The sequence below is a fragment of the Macaca nemestrina genome, chromosome 16, assembly GCF_043159975.1.
Source record: "Macaca nemestrina isolate mMacNem1 chromosome 16, mMacNem.hap1, whole genome shotgun sequence".
Classification (NCBI taxonomy): domain Eukaryota; kingdom Metazoa; phylum Chordata; class Mammalia; order Primates; family Cercopithecidae; genus Macaca; species Macaca nemestrina.
Genome location: NC_092140.1, coordinates 60404056 through 60427398, shown reverse-complemented (window position 1 = coordinate 60427398; position 23343 = coordinate 60404056).

Genomic DNA, 23343 nt, shown 5'->3' with positions numbered 1-23343 from the left:
ATCTGGAAAGAAGCTTTCTGAGAAACTGCTTAGTGTTCTGTGAATTCATCTCACAGAGTTACATGTGTATTTCGTGGATCTCTTTGCTAGCCTTATTTCTGTGGAATCTGAGAACAGTAATTTCGGATCCCTTTGAAGACTATAGGGCCACAGGAAATATCCTCCGATAACAAAGAGAAAGAAGCTTTCTGAGAAACTTCTTTGTGTTCTGTGAAATCATCTCACAGAGTTACAGCGTTCCCCTCAAGAAGCCTTTCGCTAAGACAGTTCTTGTGGAATTGGCAAAGTGATATTTGGAAGCCCAAAAAGGGCTATGGTGAAAAAGGAAATATCCTCAGATGAAATCTGGAAAGAAACTTTCTGAGAATCTGCTTAGTGTTCTGTGAATTCATCTCACAGAGTTACATGTGTATTTCGTGGATCTCTTTGCTAGCCTTATTTCTGTGGAATCTGAGAACAGATATTTCGGATCCCTTTGAAGACTATAGGGCCAAAGGAAATATCGTCCGATAACAAAGAGAAAGAAGCTTTTTGAGAAACTTCTTTGTGTTCTGTGAAATCATCTCACAGAGTTACAGCTTTCCCCTCAAGAAGCCTTTCGCCAAGACAGTTCTTGTGGAATTGGAAAAGTGATATTTGGAAGCCCATAGAGGGCTATGGTGAAAAAGGAAATATCCTCAGATGAAATCTGGAAAGAAGCTTTCTGAGAAACTGCTTAGTGTTCTGTGAATTCATCTCACAGAGTTACATGTGTATTTCGTGGATCTCTTTGCTAGCCTTATTTCTGTGGAATCTGAGAACAGATATTTCGGATCCCTTTGAAGACTATAGGGCCAAAGGAAATATCCTCCGATACCAAAGAGAAAGAAGCTTTCTGAGAAACTTCTTTGTGTTCTGTGAAATCATCTCACAGAGTTACAACTTTCCCCTCAAGAAGCCTTTCGCTAAGACAGTTCTTGTGGAATTGGCAAAGTGATATTTGGAAGCCCCTAGAGGGCTATGGTGAAAAAGGAAATATCCTCAGATGAAATCTGGAAAGAAGCTTTCTGAGAAACTGCTTAGTGTTCTGTGAATTCATCTCACAGAGTTACATGTGTATTTCGTGGATCTCTTTGCTAGCCTTATTTCTGTGGAATCTGAGAACAGATATTTCGGATCCCTTTGAAGACTATAGGGCCACAGGAAATATCCTCCGATAACAAAGAGAAAGAAGCTTTCTGAGAAACTTCTTTGTGTTCTGTGAAATCATCTCACAGTGTTACAGCTTTCCCCTCAAGAAGCCTTTCGCTAAGACAGTTCTTGTGGAATTGGCAAAGTGGTATTTGGAAGCCCGTAGAGCGCTATGGTGAAAAAGGAAATATCCTCAGATGAAATCTGGAAAGAAGCTTTCTGAGAAACTGCTTAGTGTTCTGTGAATTCATCTCACAGAGTTACATGTGTATTTCGTGGATCTCTTTGCTAGCCTTATTTCTGTGGAATCTGAGAACAGATATTTCGGATCCCTTTGAAGACGATAGAGCCACAGGAAATATCCTCCGATAACAAAGAGAAAGAAGCTTTCTGAGAAACTTCTTTGTGTTCTGTGAAATCATCTCACAGAGTTACAGCTTTCCCCTCAAGAAGCCTTTCGCTAAGACAGTTCTTGTGGAATTGGCAAAGTGATATTTGGAAGCCCATAGAGGGCTATGGTGAAAAAGGAAATATCCTCAGATGAAATCTGGAAAGAAGCTTTCTGAGAAACTGCTTAGTGTTCTGTGAATTCATCTCACCGAGTTACATGTGTATTTCGTGGATCTCTTTGCTAGCCTTATTTCTGTGGAATCTGAGAACAGATATTTCGGATCCCTTTGAAGACTATAGGGCCAAAGGACATATCCTCCGATAACAAAGAGAAAGAAGCTTTCTGAGAAACTTCTTTGTGTTCTGTGAAATCATCTCACAGAGTTACAGCTTTCCCCTCAAGAAGCCTTTCGCTAAGACAGTTCTTGTGAAATTGGTAAAGTGATATTTGGAAGCCCATAGAGGGCTACGGTGAAAAAGGAAATATCCTCAGATGAAATCTGGAAAGAAGCTTTCTGAGAAACTGCTTAGTGTTCTGTGAATTCATCTCACAGATTTACATGTGTATTTCGTGGATCTCTTTGCTAGCCTTATTTCTGTGGAATCTGAGAACAGATATTTCGGATCCCTTAGAAGACTATAGGACCAAAGGACATATCCTCGATAACAAAGAGAAAGAAGCTTTCTGAGAAACTTCTTTGTGTTCTGTGAAATCATCTCACAGAGTTACAGCTTTCCCCTCAAGAAGCCTTTCGCTAAGACAGTTCTTGTGGAATTGGCAAAGTGATATTTGGAAGCCCATAGAGGACTATGGTGAAAAAGGAAATATCCTCAGATGAAATCTGGAAAGAAGCTTTCTGAGAAACTGCTTAGTGTTCTGTGAATTCATCTCATAGAGTTACATGTGTATTTCGTGGATCTCTATGCTAGCCTTATTTCTGTGGAATCTGAGAACAGTTATTTCGGATCCCTTTGAAGACTATAGGGCCAAAGGAAATATCCTCCGATAACAAAAGAAAGAATCTTTCGGAGAAACTTCTTTCTGTTCTGTGAAATCATCTCAGAGAGTTACAGCTTTTCCCTCAAGAAGCCTTTCGCTAAGACAGTTCTTGTGGAATTGGCAAAGTGATATTTGGAAGCCCATAGAGGGCTACGGTGAAAAAGGAAATATCCTCAGATGAAATCTGGAAAGAAGCTTTCTGAGAAACTGCTTAGTGTTCTGTGAATTCATCTCACAGAGTTACATGTGTATTTCGTGGATCTCTTTGCTAGCCTTATTTCTGTGGAATCTGAGAACAGTTATTTCGGATCCCTTTGAATACTATAAGGCCAAAGGAAATATCCTCCGATAACAAAGAGAAAGAAGCTTTCTGAGAAACTTCTTTGTGTTCTGTGAAATCATCTCACAGAGTTTCAGCTTTCCCCTCAAGAAGCCTTTCGCTAAGACAGTTCTTGTGGAATTGGCAAAGTGATATTTGGAAGCCCATAGAGGGCTATGGTGAAAAAGGAAATATCCTCAGATGAAATCTGGAAAGAAGCTTTCTGAGAAACTGCTTAGTGTTCTGTGAATTCATCTCACAGAGTTACATGTGTATTTCGTGGATCTCTTTGCTAGCCTTATTTCTGTGGAATCTGAGAACAGTAATTTCGGATCCCTTTGAAGACTATAGGGCCACAGGAAATATCCTCCGATAACAAAGAGAAAGAAGCTTTCTGAGAAACTTCTTTGTGTTCTGTGAAATCATCTCACAGAGTACAGCGTTCCCCTCAAGAAGCCTTTCGCTAAGACAGTTCTTGTGGAATTGGCAAAGTGATATTTGGAAGCCCAAAAAGGGCTATGGTGAAAAAGGAAATATCCTCAGATGAAATCTGGAAAGAAACTTTCTGAGAATCTGCTTAGTGTTCTGTGAATTCATCTCACAGAGTTACATGTGTATTTCGTGGATCTCTTTGCTAGCCTTATTTCTGTGGAATCTGAGAACAGATATTTCGGATCCCTTTGAAGACTATAGGGCCAAAGGAAATATCCTCCGATAACAAAGAGAAAGAAGCTTTCTGAGAAACTTCTTTGTGTTCTGTGAAATCATCTCACAGAGTTTCAGCTTTCCCCTCAAGAAGCCTTTCGCTAAGACAGTTCTTGTGGAATTGGCAAAGTGATATTTGGAAGCCCATAGAGGGCTATGGTGAAAAAGGAAATATCCTCAGATGAAATCTGGAAAGAAGCTTTCTGAGAAACTGCTTTGTGTTCTGTGAATACATCTCACAGAGTTACATGTGTATTTCGTGGATATCATTGCTAGCCTTATTTCTGTGGAATCTGAGAACAGATATTTCGGATCCCTTTGAAGACTATAGGGCCACAGGAAATATCCTCCGATAACAAAGAGAAAGAAGCTTTCTGAGAAACTTCTTTGTGTTCTGTGAAATCATCTCACAGAGTTACAGCTTTCCCCTCAAGAAGCCTTTCGCTAAGACAGTTCTTGTGGAATTGGCAAAGTGATATTTGGAAGCCCATAGAGGGCTATGGTGAAAAAGGAAATATCCTCAGATGAAATCTGGAAAGAAGCTTTCTGAGAAACTGCTTAGTGTTCTGTGAATTCATCTCACCGAGTTACATGTGTATTTCGTGGATCTCTTTGCTAGCCTTATTTCTGTGGAATCTGAGAACAGATATTTCGGATCCCTTTGAAGACTATAGGGCCAAAGGACATATCCTCCGATAACAAAGAGAAAGAAGCTTTCTGAGAAACTTCTTTGTGTTCTGTGAAATCATCTCACAGAGTTACAGCTTTCCCCTCAAGAAGCCTTTCGCTAAGACAGTTCTTGTGAAATTGGTAAAGTGATATTTGGAATCCCATAGAGGGCTACGGTGAAAAAGGAAATATCCTCAGATGAAATCTTGAAAGAAGCTTTCTGAGAAACTGCTTAGTGTTCTGTGAATTCATCTCACAGATTTACACGTGTATTTCGTGGATCTCTTTGCTAGCCTTATTTCTGTGGAATCTGAGAACAGATATTTCGGATCCCTTAGAAGACTATAGGACCAAAGGACATATCCTCGATAACAAAGAGAAAGAAGCTTTCTGAGAAACTTCTTTGTGTTTTGTGAAATCATCTCAGAGAGTTACAGCTTTCCCCTCAAGAAGCCTTTCGCTAAGACAGTTCTTGTGGAATTGGCAAAGTGATATTTGGAAGCCCATAGAGGGCTATGGTGAAAAAGGAAATATCCTCAGATGAAATCTGGAAAGAAGCTTTCTGAGAAACTGCTTAGTGTTCTGAGAATTCATCTCATAGAGTTACATGTGTATTTCGTGGATCTCTATGCTAGCCTTATTTCTGTGGAATCTGAGAACAGTTATTTCGGATCCCTTTGAAGACTATAGGGCCAAAGGAAATATCCTCCGATAACAAAGAGAAAGAATCTTTCGGAGAAACTTCTTTCTGTTCTGTGAAATCATCTCAGAGAGTTACAGCTTTTCCCTGAAGAAGCCTTTCGCTAAGACAGTTCTTGTGGAATCGGCAAAGTGATATTTGGAAGCCCATAGAGGGCTGCGGTGAAAAAGGAAATATCCTCAGATGAAATCTGGAAAGAAGCTTTCTGAGAAACTGCTTAGTGTTCTGTGAATTCATCTCACAGAGTTACATGTGTATTTCGTGGATCTCTTTGCTAGCCTTATTTCTGTGGAATCTGAGAACAGTTATTTCGGATCCCTTTGAATACTATAAGGCCAAAGGAAATATCCTCCGATAACAAAGAGAAAGAAGCTTTCTGAGAAACTTCTTTGTGTTCTGTGAAATCATCTCACAGAGTTTCAGCTTTCCCCTCAAGAAGCCTTTCGCTAAGAGGGTTCTTGTGGAATTGGCAAAGTGATATTTGGAAGCCCATGGAGGGCTATGGTGAAAAAGGAAATATCCTCAGATGAAATCTGGAAAGAAGCTTTCTGAGAAACTGCTTAGTGTTCTGTGAATTCATCTCACAGAGTTACATGTGTATTTCGTGGATCTCTTTGCTAGCCTTATTTCTGTGGAATCTGAGAACAGTAATTTCGGATCCCTTTGAAGACTATAGGGCCACAGGAAATATCCTCCGATAACAAAGAGAAAGAAGCTTTCTGAGAAACTTCTTTGTGTTCTGTGAAATCATCTCAGAGAGTTACAGCGTTCCCCTCAAGAAGCCTTTCGCTAAGACAGTTCTTGTGGAATTGGCAAAGTGATATTTGGAAGCCCAAAAAGGACTATGGTGAAAAAGGAAATATCCTCAGATGAAATCTGGAAAGAAACTTTCTGAGAATCTGCTTAGTGTTCTGTGAATTCATCTCACAGAGTTACATGTGTATTTCGTGGATCTCTTTGCTAGCCTTATTTCTGTGGAATCTGAGAACAGATATTTCGGATCCCATTGAAGACTATAGGGCCAAAGGAAATATCCTCCGATAACAAAGAGAAAGAAGCTTTCTGAGAAACTTCTTTGTGTTCTGTGAAATCATCTCACAGAGTTTCAGGTTTCCCCTCAAGAAGCCTTTCGCTAAGACAGTTCTTGTGGAATTGGCAAAGTGATATTTGGAAGCCCATAGAGGGCTATGGTGAAAAAGGAAATATCCTCAGATGAAATCTGGAAAGAAGCTTTCTGAGAAACTGCTTAGTGTTCTGTGAATACATCTCACAGAGTTACATGTGTATTTCGTGGATATCTTTGCTAGCCTTATTTCTGTGGAATCTGAGAACAGATATTTCGGATGCCTTTGAAGACTATAGGGCCACAGGAAATATCCTCCGATAACAAAGAGAAAGAAGCTTTCTGAGAAACTTCTTTGTGTTCTGTGAAATCATATCAGAGAGTTACAGCTTTCCCCTCAAGAAGCCTTTCGCTAAGACAGTTCTTGTGGAATTGGTAAAGTGATATTTGGAAGCCCATAGAGGGCTATGGTGAAAAAGGAAATATCCTCAGATGAAATCTGGAAAGAAGCTTTCTGAGAAACTGCTTAGTGTTTTGTGAATTCATCTCACAGAGTTACATGTGTATTTCTTGGATCTCTTTGCTAGCCTTATTTCTGTGGAATCTGAGAAGAGATATTTCGGATCCCTTAGAAGACAATAGGGCCCAAGGACATATCCTCCGATAACAAAGAGAAAGAAGCTTTCTGAGAAACTTCTTTGTGTTCTGTGAAATCATCTCAGAGAGTTACAGCTTTCCCCTCAAGAAGCCTTTCGCTAAGACAGTTCTTGTGGAATTGGCAAAGTGATATTTGGAAGCCCATAGAGGTCTATGGTGAAAAAGGAAATATCCTCAGATGAAATCTGGAAAGAAGCTTTCTGAGAAACTGCTTAGTGTTCTGTGAATTCATCTCACAGAGTTACATGTGTATTTCTTGGATCTCTTTGCTAGCCTTATTTCTGTGGAATCTGAGAACAGTTATTTCGGATCCCTTTGAAGACTATAGGGCCAAAGGAAATATCCTCCGATAACAAAGAGAAAGAAGCTTTCTGAGAAACTTCTTTGTGTTCTGTGAAATCATCTCACAGAGTTACAGCTTTCCCTTCAAGAAGCCTTTCGCTAAGACAGTTCTTGTGGAATTGGCAAAGTGATATTTGGAAGCCCATAGAGGGCTATGGTGAAAAAGGAAATATCCTCAGATGAAATCTGGAAAGAAGCTTTCTGAGAAACTGCTTAGTGTTCTGTGAATTCATCTCACAGAGTTACATGTGTATTTCGTGCATCTCTTTGCTAGCCTTATTTCTGTGGAATCTGAGAACAGATATTTCGGATCCCTTAGAGGACAATAGGGCCAAAGGACATATCCTCAGATAACAAAGAGAAAGAAGCTTTCTGAGAAACTTCTTTGTGTTCTGTGAAATCATCTCACAAAGTTACAGCTTTCCCCTCAAGAAGCCTTTCGCTAAGACAGTTCTTGTGGAATTGGCAAAGTGATATTTGGAAGCCCATAGAGGGCTACGGTGAAAAAGGAAATATCCTCAGATGAAATCTGGAAAGAAGCTTTCTGAGAAACTGCTTAGTGTTCTGTGAATTCATCTCACAGAGTTACATGTGTATTTCGTGGATCTCTTTGCTAGCCTTATTTCTGTGGAATCTGAGAACAGTTATTTCGGATCCCATTGAAGACTATAGGGCCAAAGGAAATATCCTCCGATAACAAAGAGAAAGAAGCTTTCTGAGAAACTTCTTTGTGTTCTGTGAAATCATCTCAGAGAGTTACAGCTTTCCCCTCAAGAAGCCTTTCGCTAAGACAGTTCTTGTGGAATTGGCAAAGTGATATTTGGAAGCCCATAGAGGACTATGGTGAAAAAGGAAATATCCTCAGATGAAATCTGGAAAGAAGCTTTCTGAGAAACTGCTTAGAGTTCTGTGAATTCATCTCACAGAGTTACATGTGTATTTCTTGGATCTCTTTGCTAGCCTTATTTCTGTGGAATCTGAGTAGAGATATTTCGGATCCCTTAGAAGACAATAGGGCCAAAGGACATATCCTCCGATAACAAAGAGAAAGAAGCTTTCTGAGAAACTTCTTTCTGTTCTGTGAAATCATCTCACAGAGTTACAGCTTTCCCCTCAAGAAGCCTTTCGCTAAGACAGTTCTTGTGGAATTGGCAAAGTGATATTTGGAAGCCGATAGAGGGCTATGGTGAAAAAGGAAATATCCTCAGATGAAATCTGGAAAGAAGCTTTCTGAGAATCTGCTTAGTGTTCTGTGAATTCATCTCACAGAGTTACATGTGTATTTTGTGGATCTCTTTGCTAGCCTTATTTCTGTGGAATCTGAGAACAGTTATTTCGGATCCCTTTGAAGACTATAGGGCCAAAGGAAATATCCTCCGATAACAAAGAGAAAGAAGCTTTCTGAGAAACTTCTTTGTGTTCTGTGAAATCATCTCACAGAGTTACAGCTTTCCCCTGAAGAAGCCTTTCGCTAAGACAGTTCTTGTGGAATTGGCAAAGTGATATTTGGAAGCCCATAGAGGGCTATGGTGAAAAAGGAAATATCCTCAGATGAAATCTGGAAAGAAGCTTTCTGAGAAACTGCTTAGTGTTCTGTGAATTCATCTCACAGAGTTACATGTGTGTTTCGTGGATCTCATTGCTAGCCTTATTTCTGTGGAATCTGAGAACAGTTATTTCGGATCCCTTTGAAGACTATAGGGCCAAAGGAAATATCCTCCGATTACAAAGAGAAAGAAGCTTTCTGAGAAACTTCTTTGTGTTCTGTGAAATCATCTCACAGAGTTACAGCTTTCCCTTCAAGAAGCCTTTCGCTAAGACAGTTCTTGTGGAATTGGCAAAGTGATATTTGGAAGCCCATAGAGAGCTATGGTGAAAAAGGAAATATCCTCAGATGAAATCCGGAAAGAAGCTTTCTGAGAAACTGCTTAGTGTTCTGTGAATTCATCTCACAGAGTTACATGTGTATTTCTTGGATCTCTTTGCTAGCCTTATTTCTGTGGAATCTGAGTAGAGATATTTCGGATCCCTAAGAAGACAATAGGGCCAAAGGACATATCCTCCGATAACAAAGAGAATGAAGCTTTCTGAGAAACTTCATTGTGTTCTGTGAAATCATCTCACAGAGTTACAGCTTTCCCCTCAAGAAGCCTTTCGCTAAGACAGTTCTTGTGGAATTGGCAAAGTGATATTTGGAAGCCCATAAAGGGCTATGGTGAAAAAGGAAATATCCTCAGATGAAATCTGGAAAGAAGCTTTCTGAGAAACTGCTTAGTGTTCTGTGAATTCATCTCACCGAGTTACATGTGTATTTCGTGGATCTCTTTCCTAGCCTTATTTCTGTGGAATCTGAGAACAGATATTTCGGATCCCTTAGAAGACTATAGGGCCACAGGAAATATCCTCCGATAACAAAGAGAAAGAAGCTTTCTGAGAAACTTCTTTGTGTTCTGTGAAATCATCTCACAGAGTTACAGCTTTCCCCTCAAGAAGCCTTTCGCTAAGACAGTTCTTGTGGAATTGGCAAAGTGATATTTGGAAGCCCATAGAGGTCTATGGTGAAAAAGGAAATATCCTCAGATGAAATCTGGAAAGAAGCTTTCTGACAAACTGCTTAGTGTTCTCTGAATTCATCTCACAGAGTTACATGTGTATTTCGTGGATCTCTTTGCTAGCCTTATTTCTGTGGAATCTGAGAACAGTTATTTCGGATCCCTTTGGAGACTATAGGGCCAAAGGAAATATCCTCCGATAACAAAGAGAAAGAAGCTTTCTGAGAAACTTCTTTGTGTTCTGTGAAATCATCTCACAGAGTTACAGCTTTCCCTTCAAGAAGCCTTTCGCTAAGACAGTTCTTGTGGAATTGGCAAAGTGATATTTGGAAGCCCATAGAGGGCTATGGTGAAAAAGGAAATATCCTCAGATGAAATCTGGAAAGAAGCTTTCTGAGAAACTGCTTAGTGTTCTGTGAATTCATCTCACAGAGTTACATGTGTATTTCGTGGATCTCTTTGCTTGCCTTATTTCTGTGGAATCTGAGAAGAGATATTTCGGATCCCTTTGAAGACTATAGGGCCACAGGAAATATCCTCCGATAACAAAGAGAATGAAGCTTTCTGAGAAACTTCTTTGTGTTCTGTGAAATCATCTCACAGAGTTACAGCTTTCCCCTCAAGAAGCCTTTCGCTAAGACAGTTCTTGTGGAATTGGCAAAGTGATATTTGGAAGCCCATAGAGGGATATGGTGAAAAAGGAAATATCCTCAGATGAAATCTGGAAAGAAGCTTCCTGAGAACCTGCTTAGTGATCTGTGAGTTCATCTCACAGAGTTACATGTGTATTTCGTGGATCTCTTTGCTAGCCTTATTTCTGTGGAATCTGAGAACAGATATTTCGGATCCCTTTGAAGACTATAGGGCCAAAGGAAATATCCTCCGATAACAAAGAGAAAGAAGCTTTCTGAGAAACTTCTTTGTGTTCTGTGAAATCATCTCACAGGGTTACAGCTTTCCCCTCAAGAAGCCTTTCGCTAAGACAGTTCTTGTGGAATTGGCAAAGTGATATTTGGAAGCCCATAGAGGGCTATGGTGAAAAAGGAAATATCCTCAGATGAAATCTGGAAAGAAGCTTTCTGAGAAACTGCTTAGTGTTCTGTGAATTCATCTCACAGAGTTACATGTGTATTTCGTGGATCTCTTTGCTAGCCTTTTTTCTGTGGAATCTGAGAACAGTTATTTCGGATCCCTTTGAAGACTACAGGGCCAAAGGAAATACCCTCCGATAACAAAGAGAAAGAAGCTTTCTGAGAAACTTCTTTGTGTTCTGTGAAATCATCTCACAGAGTTACAGCTTTCCCTTCAAGAAGCCTTTCGCTAAGACAGTTCTTGTGGAATTGGCAAAGTGATATTTGGAAGCCCATAGAGGGCTATGGTGAAAAAGGAAATATCCTCAGATGAAATCTGGAAAGAAGCTTTCTGAGAAACTGCTTAGTGTTCTGTGAATTCATCTCACAGAGTTACATGTGTATTTCTTGGATCTCTTTGCTAGCCTTATTTCTGTGGAATCTGAGTAGAGATATTTCGGATCCCTTAGAGGACAATAGGGCCAAAGGACATATCCTCAGATAACAAAGAGAAAGAAGCTTTCTGAGAAACTTCTTTGTGTTCTGTGAAATCATCTCACAGAGTTACAGCTTTCCCCTCAAGAAGCCTTTCGCTAAGACAGTTCTTGTGGAATTGGCAAAGTGATATTTGGAAGCCCATAGAGAGCTATGGTGAAAAAGGAAATATCCTCAGATGAAATCCGGAAAGAAGCTTTCTGAGAAACTGCTTAGTGTTCTGTGAATTCATCTCACAGAGTTACATGTGTATTTCTTGGATCTCTTTGCTAGCCTTATTTCTGTGGAATCTGAGTAGAGATATTTCGGATCCCTAAGAAGACAATAGGGCCAAAGGACATATCCTCCGATAACAAAGAGAAAGAAGCTTTCTGAGAAACTTCATTGTGTTCTGTGAAATCATCTCACAGAGTTACAGCTTTCCCCTCAAGAAGCCTTTCGCTAAGACAGTTCTTGTGGAATTGGCAAAGTGATATTTGGAAGCCCATAGAGGGCTATGGTGAAAAAGGAAATATCCTCAGATGAAATCTGGAAAGAAGCTTTCTGAGAAACTGCTTAGTGTTCTGTGAATTCATCTCAAAGTGTTACATTTGTATTTCGTGGATCTCTTTCCTAGCCTTATTTCTGTGGAATCTGAGAACAGATATTTCGGATCCCTTAGAAAACTATAGGGCCAAAGGACATATCCTCCGATAACAAAGAGAAAGAAGCTTTCTGAGAAACTTCTTTGTGTTCTGTGAAATCATCTCACAAAGTTACAGCTTTTCCCTCAAGAAGCCTTTCGTTAAGACAGTTCTTGTGGAATTGGCAAAGTGATATTTGGAAGCCCATAGAGGGCTATGGTGAAAAAGGAAATATCATCAGATGAAATCTGGAAAGAAGCTTTCTGAGAAACTGCTTAGTGTTCTGTGAATTCATCTCACAGAGTTACATGTGTACTTCGTGGATCTCTTTGCTAGCCTTATTTCTGTGGAATCAGAGAAGAGATATTTCGGATCCCTTTGAAGACTATAGGGCCACAGGAAATATCCTCCGATAACAAAGAGAAAGAAGCTTTCTGAGAAACTTCTTTGTGTTCTGTGAAATCATCTCAGAGAGTTACAGCTTTCCCCTCAAGAAGCCTTTCGCTAAGACAGTTCTTGTGGAATTCGCAAAGTGATATTTGGAAGCCCATAGAGGGCTACGGTGAAAAAGGAAATATCCTCAGATGAAATCTGGAAAGAAGCTTTCTGAGAAACTGCTTAGTGTTCTGTGAATTCATCTAACAGAGTTACATGTGTATTTCGTGGATCTCTTTGCTAGCCTTATTTCTGTGGAATCTGAGAACAGTTATTTCGGATCCCTTTGAAGACTATAAGGCCAAAGGAAATATCCTCCGATAACAAAGAGAAAGAAGCTTTCTAAGAAACTTCTTTGTGTTCTGTGAAATCATCTCACAGAGTTACAGCTTTCCCTTCAAGAAGCCTTTCGCTAAGACAGTTCTTGTGGAATTGGCAAAGTGATATTTGGAAGCCCATAGAGGGCTATGGTGAAAAAGGAAATATCCTCAGATGAAATCTGGAAAGAAGCTTTCTGACAAACTGCTTAGTGTTCTGTGAATTCATCTCACAGAGTTACATGTGTATTTCGTGGATCTCTTTGCTAGACTTATTTCTGTGGAATCTGAGAACAGTTATTTCGGATCCCATTGAAGACTATAGGGCCAAAGGAAATATCCTCCGATAACAAAGAGAAAGAAGCTTTCTGAGAAACTTCTTTGTGTTCTATGAAATCATCTCAGAGGGTTACAGCTTTCCCCTCAAGAAGCCTTTCGCTAAGACAGTTCTTGTGGAATTGGCAAAGTGATATTTGGAAGCCCATAGAGGGCTATGGTGAAAAAGGAAATATCCTCAGATGAAATCTGGAAAGAAGCTTTCTGAGAAACTGCTTAGTGTTCTGTGAATTCATCTCACAGAGTTACATGTGTGTTTCGTGGATCTCTTTGCTAGCCTTATTTCTATGGAATCTGAGAACAGTTATTTCGGATCCCTTTGAAGACTATAGGGCCAAAGGAAATATCCTCCGATTACAAAGAGAAAGAAGCTTTCTGAGAAACTTCTTTGTGTTCTGTGAAATCATCTCACAGAGTTACAGCTTTCCCTTCAAGAAGCCTTTCGCTAAGACAGTTCTTGTGGAATTGGCAAAGTGATATTTGGAAGCCCATAGAGAGCTATGGTGAAAAAGGAAATATCCTCAGATGAAATCCGGAAAGAAGCTTTCTGAGAAACTGCTTAGTGTTCTGTGAATTCATCTCACAGAGTTACATGTGTATTTCTTGGATCTCTTTGCAAGCCTTATTTCTGTGGAATCTGAGTAGAGATATTTCGGATCCCTAAGAAGACAATAGGGCCAAAGGACATATCCTCCGATAACAAAGAGAAAGAAGCTTTCTGAGAAACTTCATTGTGTTCTGTGAAATCATCTCACAGAGTTACAGCTTTCCCCTCAAGAAGCCTTTCGCTAAGACAGTTCTTGTGGAATTGGCAAAGTGATATTTGGAAGCCCATAGAGGGCTATGGTGAAAAAGGAAATATCCTCAGATGAAATCTGGAAAGAAGCTTTCTGAGAAACTGCTTAGTGTTCTGTGAATTCATCTCAAAGAGTTACATGTGTATTTCGTGGATCTCTTTCCTAGCCTTATTTCTGTGGAATCTGAGAACAGATATTTCGGATCCCTTAGAAAACTATAGGGCCAAAGGACATATCCTCCGATAACAAAGAGAAAGAAGCTTTCTGAGAAACTTCTTTGTGTTCTGTGAAATCATCTCACAAAGTTACAGCTTTCCCCTCAAGAAGCCTTTCGCTAAGACAGTTCTTGTGGAATTGGCAAAGTGATATTTGGAAGCCCATAGAGTGCTATGTTGAAAAAGGAAATATCATCAGATGAAATCTGGAAAGAAGCTTTCTGAGAAACTGCTTAGTGTTCTGTGAATTCATCTCACAGAGTTACATGTGTATTTCGTGGATCTCTTTGCTAGCCTTATTTCTGTGGAATCTGAGAAGAGATATTTCGGATCCCTTTGAAGACTATAGGGCCACAGGAAATATCCTCCGATAACAAAGAGAAAGAAGCTTTCTGAGAAACTTCTTTGTGTTCTGTGAAATCATCTCAGAGAGTTACAGCTTTCCCCTCAAGAAGCCTTTCGCTAAGGCAGTTCTTGTGGAATTCGCAAAGTGATATTTGGAAGCCCATAGAGGGCTACGGTGAAAAAGGAAATATCCTCAGATGAAATCTGGAAAGAAGCTTTCTGAGAAACTGCTTAGTGTTCTGTGAATTCATCTAACAGAGTTACATGTGTATTTCGTGGATCTCTTTGCTAGCCTTATTTCTGTGGAATCTGAGAACAGTTATTTCGGATCCCTTTGAAGACTATAAGGCCAAAGGAAATATCCTCCGATAACAAAGAGAAAGAAGCTTTCTAAGAAACCTCTTTGTGTTCTGTGAAATCATCTCACAGAGTTACAGCTTTCCCTTCAAGAAGCCTTTCGCTAAGACAGTTCTTGTGGAATTGGCAAAGTGATATTTGGAAGCCCATAGAGGGCTATGGTGAAAAAGGAAATATCCTCAGATGAAATCTGGAAAGAAGCTTTCTGAGAAACTGCTTAGTGTTCTGTGAATTCATCTCACAGTGTTACATGCGTATTTCGTGGATCTCTTTGCTAGCCTTATTTCCGTGGAATCTGAGAACAGTTATTTCGGATCCCTTAGAAGACAATAGGGCCAAAGGACATATCCTCCGATAACAAAGAGAAAGAAGCTTTCTGAGAAACTTCTTTGTGTTCTGTGAAATCATCTCACAGAGTTACAGCTTTCCCTTCAAGAAGCCTTTCGCTAAGACAGTTCTTGTGGAATTGGCAAAGTGATATTTGGAAGCCCATAGAGAGCTATGGTGAAAAAGGAAATATCCTCAGATGAAATCCGGAAAGAAGCTTTCTGAGAAACTGCTTAGTGTTCTGTGAATTCATCTCACAGAGTTACATGTGTATTTCTTGGATCTCTTTGCTAGCCTTATTTCTGTGGAATCTGAGTAGAGATATTTCGGATCCCTAAGAAGACAATAGGGCCAAAGGACATATCCTCCGATAACAAAGAGAAAGAAGCTTTCTGAGAAACTTCATTGTGTTCTGTGAAATCATCTCACAGAGTTACAGCTTTCCCCTCAAGAAGCCTTTCGCTAAGACAGTTCTTGTGGAATTGGCAAAGTGATATTTGGAAGCCCATAGAGGGCTATGGTGAAAAAGGAAATATCCTCAGATGAAATCTGGAAAGAAGCTTTCTGAGAAACTGCTTAGTGTTCTGTGAATTCATCTCAAAGAGTTACATGTGTATTTCGTGGATCTCTTTCCTAGCCTTATTTCTGTGGAATCTGAGAACAGATATTTCGGATCCCTTAGAAAACTATAGGGCCAAAGGACATATCCTCCGATAACAAAGAGAAAGAAGCTTTCTGATAAACTTCTTTGTGTTCTGTGAAATCATCTCACAAAGTTACAGCTTTCCCCTCAAGAAGCCTATCGCTAAGACAGTTCTTGTGGAATTGGCAAAGTGATATTTGGAAGCCCATAGAGGGCTATGGTGAAAAAGGAAATATCATCAGATGAAATCTGGAAAGAAGCTTTCTGAGAAACTGCTTAGTGTTCTGTGAATTCATCTCACAGAGTTACATGTGTATTTCGTGGATCTCTTTGCTAGCCTTATTTCTGTGGAATCTGAGAAGAGATATTTCGGATCCCTTTGAAGACTATAGGGCCACAGGAAATATCCTCCGATAACAAAGAGAAAGAAGCTTTCTGAGAAACTTCTTTGTGTTCTGTGAAATCAATTCACAGAGTTACAGCTTTCCCCTCAAGAAGCCTTTCGCTAAGACAGTTCTTGTGGAATTCGCAAAGTGATATTTGGAAGCCCATAGAGGGCTACGGTGAAAAAGGAAATATCCTCAGATGAAATCTGGAAAGAAGCTTTCTGAGAAACTGCTTAGTGTTCTGTGAATTCATCTAACAGAGTTACATGTGTATTTCGTGGATCTCTTTGCTAGCCTTATTTCTGTGGAATCTGAGAACAGTTATTTCGGATCCCTTTGAAGACTATAAGGCCAAAGGAAATATCCTCCGATAACAAAGAGAAAGAAGCTTTCTAAGAAACTTCTTTGTGTTCTGTGAAATCATCTCACAGAGTTACAGCTTTCCCTTCAAGAAGCCTTTCGCTAAGACAGTTCTTGTGGAATTGGCAAAGTGATATTTGGAAGCCCATAGAGGGCTATGGTGAAAAAGGAAATATCCTCAGATGAAATCTGGAAAGAAGCTTTCTGACAAACTGCTTAGTGTTCTGTGAATTCATCTCACAGAGTTACATGTGTATTTCGTGGATCTCTTTGCTAGACTTATTTCTGTGGAATCTGAGAACAGTTATTTCGGATCCCATTGAAGACTATAGAGCCAAAGGAAATATCCTCCGATAACAAAGAGAAAGAAGCTTTCTGAGAAACTTCTTTGTGTTCTATGAAATCATCTCAGAGGGTTACAGCTTTCCCCTCAAGAAGCCTTTCGCTAAGACAGTTCTTGTGGAATTGGCAAAGTGATATTTGGAAGCCCATAGAGGGCTATGGTGAAAAAGGAAATATCCTCAGATGAAATCTGGAAAGAAGCTTTCTGAGAAACTGCTTAGTGTTCTGTGAATTCATCTCACAGAGTTACATGTGTGTTTCGTGGATCTCTTTGCTAGCCTTATTTCTATGGAATCTGAGAACAGTTATTTCGGATCCCTTTGAAGACTATAGGGCCAAAGGAAATATCCTCCGATTACAAAGAGAAAGAAGCTTTCTGAGAAACTTCTTTGTGTTCTGTGAAATCATCTCACAGAGTTACAGCTTTCCCTTCAAGAAGCCTTTCGCTAAGACAGTTCTTGTGGAATTGGCAAAGTGATATTTGGAAGCCCATAGAGAGCTATGGTGAAAAAGGAAATATCCTCAGATGAAATCCGGAAAGAAGCTTTCTGAGAAACTGCTTAGTGTTCTGTGAATTCATCTCACAGAGTTACATGTGTATTTCTTGGATCTCTTTGCAAGCCTTATTTCTGTGGAATCTGAGTAGAGATATTTCGGATCCCTAAGAAGACAATAGGGCCAAAGGACATATCCTCCGATAACAAAGAGAAAGAAGCTTTCTGAGAAACTTCATTGTGTTCTGTGAAATCATCTCACAGAGTTACAGCTTTCCCCTCAAGAAGCCTTTCGCTAAGACAGTTCTTGTGGAATTGGCAAAGTGATATTTGGAAGCCCATAGAGGGCTATGTTGAAAAAGGAAATATCCTCAGATGAAATCTGGAAAGAAGCTTTCTGAGAAACTGCTTAGTGTTCTGTGAATTCATCTCAAAGAGTTACATGTGTATTTCGTGGATCTCTTTCCTAGCCTTATTTCTGTGGAATCTGAGAACAGATATTTCGGATCCCTTAGAAAACTATAGGGCCAAAGGACATATCCTCCGATAACAAAGAGAAAGAAGCTTTCTGAGAAACTTCTTTGTGTTCTGTGAAATCATCTCACAAAGTTACAGCTTTTCCCTCAAGAAGCCTTTCGCTAAGACAGTTCTTGTGGAATTGGCAAAGTGATATTTGGAAGCCCATAGAGTGCTATGTTGAAAAAGGAAATATCATCAGATGAAATCTGGAAAGAAGCTTTCTGAGAAACTGCTTAGTGTTCTGTGAATTCATCTCACAGAGTTACATGTGTATTTCGTGGATCTCTTTGCTAGCCTTATTTCTGTGGAATCTGAGAAGAGATATTTCGGATCCCTTTGAAGACTATAGGGCCACAGGAAATATCCTCCGATAACAAAGAGAAAGAAGCTTTCTGAGAAACTTCTTTGTGTTCTGTGAAATCATCTCAGAGAGTTACAGCTATCCCCTCAAGAAGCCTTTCGCTAAGGCAGTTCTTGTGGAATTCGCAAAGTGATATTTGGAAGCCCATAGAGGGCTACGGTGAAAAAGGAAATATCCTCAGATGAAATCTGGAAAGAAGCTTTCTGAGAAACTGCTTAGTGTTCTGTGAATTCATCTAACAGAGTTACATGTGTATTTCGTGGATCTCTTTGCTAGCCTTATTTCTGTGGAATCTGAGAACAGTTATTTCGGATCCCTTTGAAGACTATAAGGCCAAAGGAAATATCCTCCGATAACAAAGAGAAAGAAGCTTTCTAAGAAACTTCTTTGTGTTCTGTGAAATCATCTCACAGAGTTACAGCTTTCCCTTCAAGAAGCCTTTCGCTAAGACAGTTCTTGTGGAATTGGCAAAGTGATATTTGGAAGCCCATAGAGGGCTATGGTGAAAAAGGAAATATCCTCAGATGAAATCTGGAAAGAAGCTTTCTGAGAAACTGCTTAGTGTTCTGTGAATTCATCTCACAGTGTTACATGCGTATTTCGTGGATCTCTTTGCTAGCCTTATTTCCGTGGAATCTGAGAACAGTTATTTCGGATCCCTTAGAAGACAATAGGGCCACAGGAAATATCCTCCGATAACAAAGAGAAAGAAGCTTTCTGAGAAACTTCTTTGTGTTCTGTGAAATCATCTCACAGAGTTACAGCTTTCCCTTCAAGAAGCCTTTCGCTAAGACAGTTCTTGTGGAATTGGCAAAGTGATATTTGGAAGCCCATAGAGAGCTATGGTGAAAAAGGAAATATCCTCAGATGAAATCCGGAAAGAAGCTTTCTGAGAAACTGCTTAGTGTTCTGTGAATTCATCTCACAGAGTTACATGTGTATTTCTTGGATCTCTTTGCAAGCCTTATTTCTGTGGAATCTGAGTAGAGATATTTCGGATCCCTAAGAAGACAATAGGGCCAAAGGACATATCCTCCGATAACAAAGAGAAAGAAGCTTTCTGAGAAACTTCATTGTGTTCTGTGAAATCATCTCACAGAGTTACAGCTTTCCCCTCAAGAAGCCTTTCGCTAAGACAGTTCTTGTGGAATTGGCAAAGTGATATTTGGAAGCCCATAGAGGGCTATGGTGAAAAAGGAAATATCCTCAGATGAAATCTGGAAAGAAGCTTTCTGAGAAACTGCTTAGTGTTCTGTGAATTCATCTCAAAGAGTTACATGTGTATTTCGTGGATCTCTTTCCTAGCCTTATTTCTGTGGAATCTGAGAACAGATATTTCGGATCCCTTAGAAAACTATAGGGCCAAAGGACATATCCTCCGATAACAAAGAGAAAGAAGCTTTCTGAGAAACTTCTTTGTGTTCTGTGAAATCATCTCACAAAGTTACAGCTTTCCCCTCAAGAAGCCTTTCGCTAAGACAGTTCTTGTGGAATTGGCAAAGTGATATTTGGAAGCCCATAGAGTGCTATGTTGAAAAAGGAAATATCATCAGATGAAATCTGGAAAGAAGCTTTCTGAGAAACTGCTTAGTGTTCTGTGAATTCATCTCACAGAGTTACATGTGTATTTCGTGGATCTCTTTGCTAGCCTTATTTCTGTGGAATCTGAGAAGAGATATTTCGGATCCCTTTGAAGACTATAGGGCCACAGGAAATATCCTCCGATAACAAAGAGAAAGAAGCTTTCTGAGAAACTTCTTTGTGTTCTGTGAAATCATCTCAGAGAGTTACAGCTTTCCCCTCAAGAAGCCTTTCGCTAAGGCAGTTCTTGTGGAATTCGCAAAGTGATATTTGGAAGCCCATAGAGGGCTACGGTGAAAAAGGAAATATCCTCAGATGAAATCTGGAAAGAAGCTTTCTGAGAAACTGCTTAGTGTTCTGTGAATTCATCTAACAGAGTTACATGTGTATTTCGTGGATCTCTTTGCTAGCCTTATTTCTGTGGAATCTGAGAACAGTTATTTCGGATCCCTTTGAAGACTATAAGGCCAAAGGAAATATCCTCCGATAACAAAGAGAAAGAAGCTTTCTAAGAAACCTCTTTGTGTTCTGTGAAATCATCTCACAGAGTTACAGCTTTCCCTTCAAGAAGCCTTTCGCTAAGACAGTTCTTGTGGAATTGGCAAAGTGATATTTGGAAGCCCATAGAGGGCTATGGTGAAAAAGGAAATATCCTCAGATGAAATCTGGAAAGAAGCTTTCTGAGAAACTGCTTAGTGTTCTGTGAATTCATCTCACAGTGTTACATGCGTATTTCGTGGATCTCTTTGCTAGCCTTATTTCCGTGGAATCTGAGAACAGTTATTTCGGATCCCTTAGAAGACAATAGGGCCAAAGGACATATCCTCCGATAACAAAGAGAAAGAAGCTTTCTGAGAAACTTCTTTGTGTTCTGTGAAATCATCTCACAGAGTTACAGCTTTCCCTTCAAGAAGCCTTTCGCTAAGACAGTTCTTGTGGAATTGGCAAAGTGATATTTGGAAGCCCATAGAGAGCTATGGTGAAAAAGGAAATATCCTCAGATGAAATCCGGAAAGAAGCTTTCTGAGAAACTGCTTAGTGTTCTGTGAATTCATCTCACAGAGTTACATGTGTATTTCTTGGATCTCTTTGCTAGCCTTATTTCTGTGGAATCTGAGTAGAGATATTTCGGATCCCTAAGAAGACAATAGGGCCAAAGGACATATCCTCCGATAACAAAGAGAAAGAAGCTTTCTGAGAAACTTCATTGTGTTCTGTGAAATCATCTCACAGAGTTACAGCTTTCCCCTCAAGAAGCCTTTCGCTAAGACAGTTCTTGTGGAATTGGCAAAGTGATATTTGGAAGCCCATAGAGGGCTATGGTGAAAAAGGAAATATCCTCAGATGAAATCTGGAAAGAAGCTTTCTGAGAAACTGCTTAGTGTTCTGTGAATTCATCTCAAAGAGTTACATGTGTATTTCGTGGATCTCTTTCCTAGCCTTATTTCTGTGGAATCTGAGAACAGATATTTCGGATCCCTTAGAAAACTATAGGGCCAAAGGACATATCCTCCGATAACAAAGAGAAAGAAGCTTTCTGATAAACTTCTTTGTGTTCTGTGAAATCATCTCACAAAGTTACAGCTTTCCCCTCAAGAAGCCTATCGCTAAGACAGTTCTTGTGGAATTGGCAAAGTGATATTTGGAAGCCCATAGAGGGCTATGGTGAAAAAGGAAATATCATCAGATGAAATCTGGAAAGAAGCTTTCTGAGAAACTGCTTAGTGTTCTGTGAATTCATCTCACAGAGTTACATGTGTATTTCGTGGATCTCTTTGCTAGCCTTATTTCTGTGGAATCTGAGAAGAGATATTTCGGATCCCTTTGAAGACTATAGGGCCACAGGAAATATCCTCCGATAACAAAGAGAAAGAAGCTTTCTGAGAAACTTCTTTGTGTTCTGTGAAATCAATTCACAGAGTTACAGCTTTCCCCTCAAGAAGCCTTTCGCTAAGACAGTTCTTGTGGAATTCGCAAAGTGATATTTGGAAGCCCATAGAGGGCTACGGTGAAAAAGGAAATATCCTCAGATGAAATCTGGAAAGAAGCTTTCTGAGAAACTGCTTAGTGTTCTGTGAATTCATCTAACAGAGTTACATGTGTATTTCGTGGATCTCTTTGCTAGCCTTATTTCTGTGGAATCTGAGAACAGTTATTTCGGATCCCTTTGAAGACTATAAGGCCAAAGGAAATATCCTCCGATAACAAAGAGAAAGAAGCTTTCTAAGAAACTTCTTTGTGTTCTGTGAAATCATCTCACAGAGTTACAGCTTTCCCTTCAAGAAGCCTTTCGCTAAGACAGTTCTTGTGGAATTGGCAAAGTGATATTTGGAAGCCCATAGAGGGCTATGGTGAAAAAGGAAATATCCTCAGATGAAATCTGGAAAGAAGCTTTCTGACAAACTGCTTAGTGTTCTGTGAATTCATCTCACAGAGTTACATGTGTATTTCGTGGATCTCTTTGCTAGACTTATTTCTGTGGAATCTGAGAACAGTTATTTCGGATCCCATTGAAGACTATAGAGCCAAAGGAAATATCCTCCGATAACAAAGAGAAAGAAGCTTTCTGAGAAACTTCTTTGTGTTCTATGAAATCATCTCAGAGGGTTACAGCTTTCCCCTCAAGAAGCCTTTCGCTAAGACAGTTCTTGTGGAATTGGCAAAGTGATATTTGGAAGCCCATAGAGGGCTATGGTGAAAAAGGAAATATCCTCAGATGAAATCTGGAAAGAAGCTTTCTGAGAAACTGCTTAGTGTTCTGTGAATTCATCTCACAGAGTTACATGTGTGTTTCGTGGATCTCTTTGCTAGCCTTATTTCTATGGAATCTGAGAACAGTTATTTCGGATCCCTTTGAAGACTATAGGGCCAAAGGAAATATCCTCCGATTACAAAGAGAAAGAAGCTTTCTGAGAAACTTCTTTGTGTTCTGTGAAATCATCTCACAGAGTTACAGCTTTCCCTTCAAGAAGCCTTTCGCTAAGACAGTTCTTGTGGAATTGGCAAAGTGATATTTGGAAGCCCATAGAGAGCTATGGTGAAAAAGGAAATATCCTCAGATGAAATCCGGAAAGAAGCTTTCTGAGAAACTGCTTAGTGTTCTGTGAATTCATCTCACAGAGTTACATGTGTATTTCTTGGATCTCTTTGCAAGCCTTATTTCTGTGGAATCTGAGTAGAGATATTTCGGATCCCTAAGAAGACAATAGGGCCAAAGGACATATCCTCCGATAACAAAGAGAAAGAAGCTTTCTGAGAAACTTCATTGTGTTCTGTGAAATCATCTCACAGAGTTACAGCTTTCCCCTCAAGAAGCCTTTCGCTAAGACAGTTCTTGTGGAATTGGCAAAGTGATATTTGGAAGCCCATAGAGGGCTATGTTGAAAAAGGAAATATCCTCAGATGAAATCTGGAAAGAAGCTTTCTGAGAAACTGCTTAGTGTTCTGTGAATTCATCTCAAAGAGTTACATGTGTATTTCGTGGATCTCTTTCCTAGCCTTATTTCTGTGGAATCTGAGAACAGATATTTCGGATCCCTTAGAAAACTATAGGGCCAAAGGACATATCCTCCGATAACAAAGAGAAAGAAGCTTTCTGAGAAACTTCTTTGTGTTCTGTGAAATCATCTCACAAAGTTACAGCTTTTCCCTCAAGAAGCCTTTCGCTAAGACAGTTCTTGTGGAATTGGCAAAGTGATATTTGGAAGCCCATAGAGTGCTATGTTGAAAAAGGAAATATCATCAGATGAAATCTGGAAAGAAGCTTTCTGAGA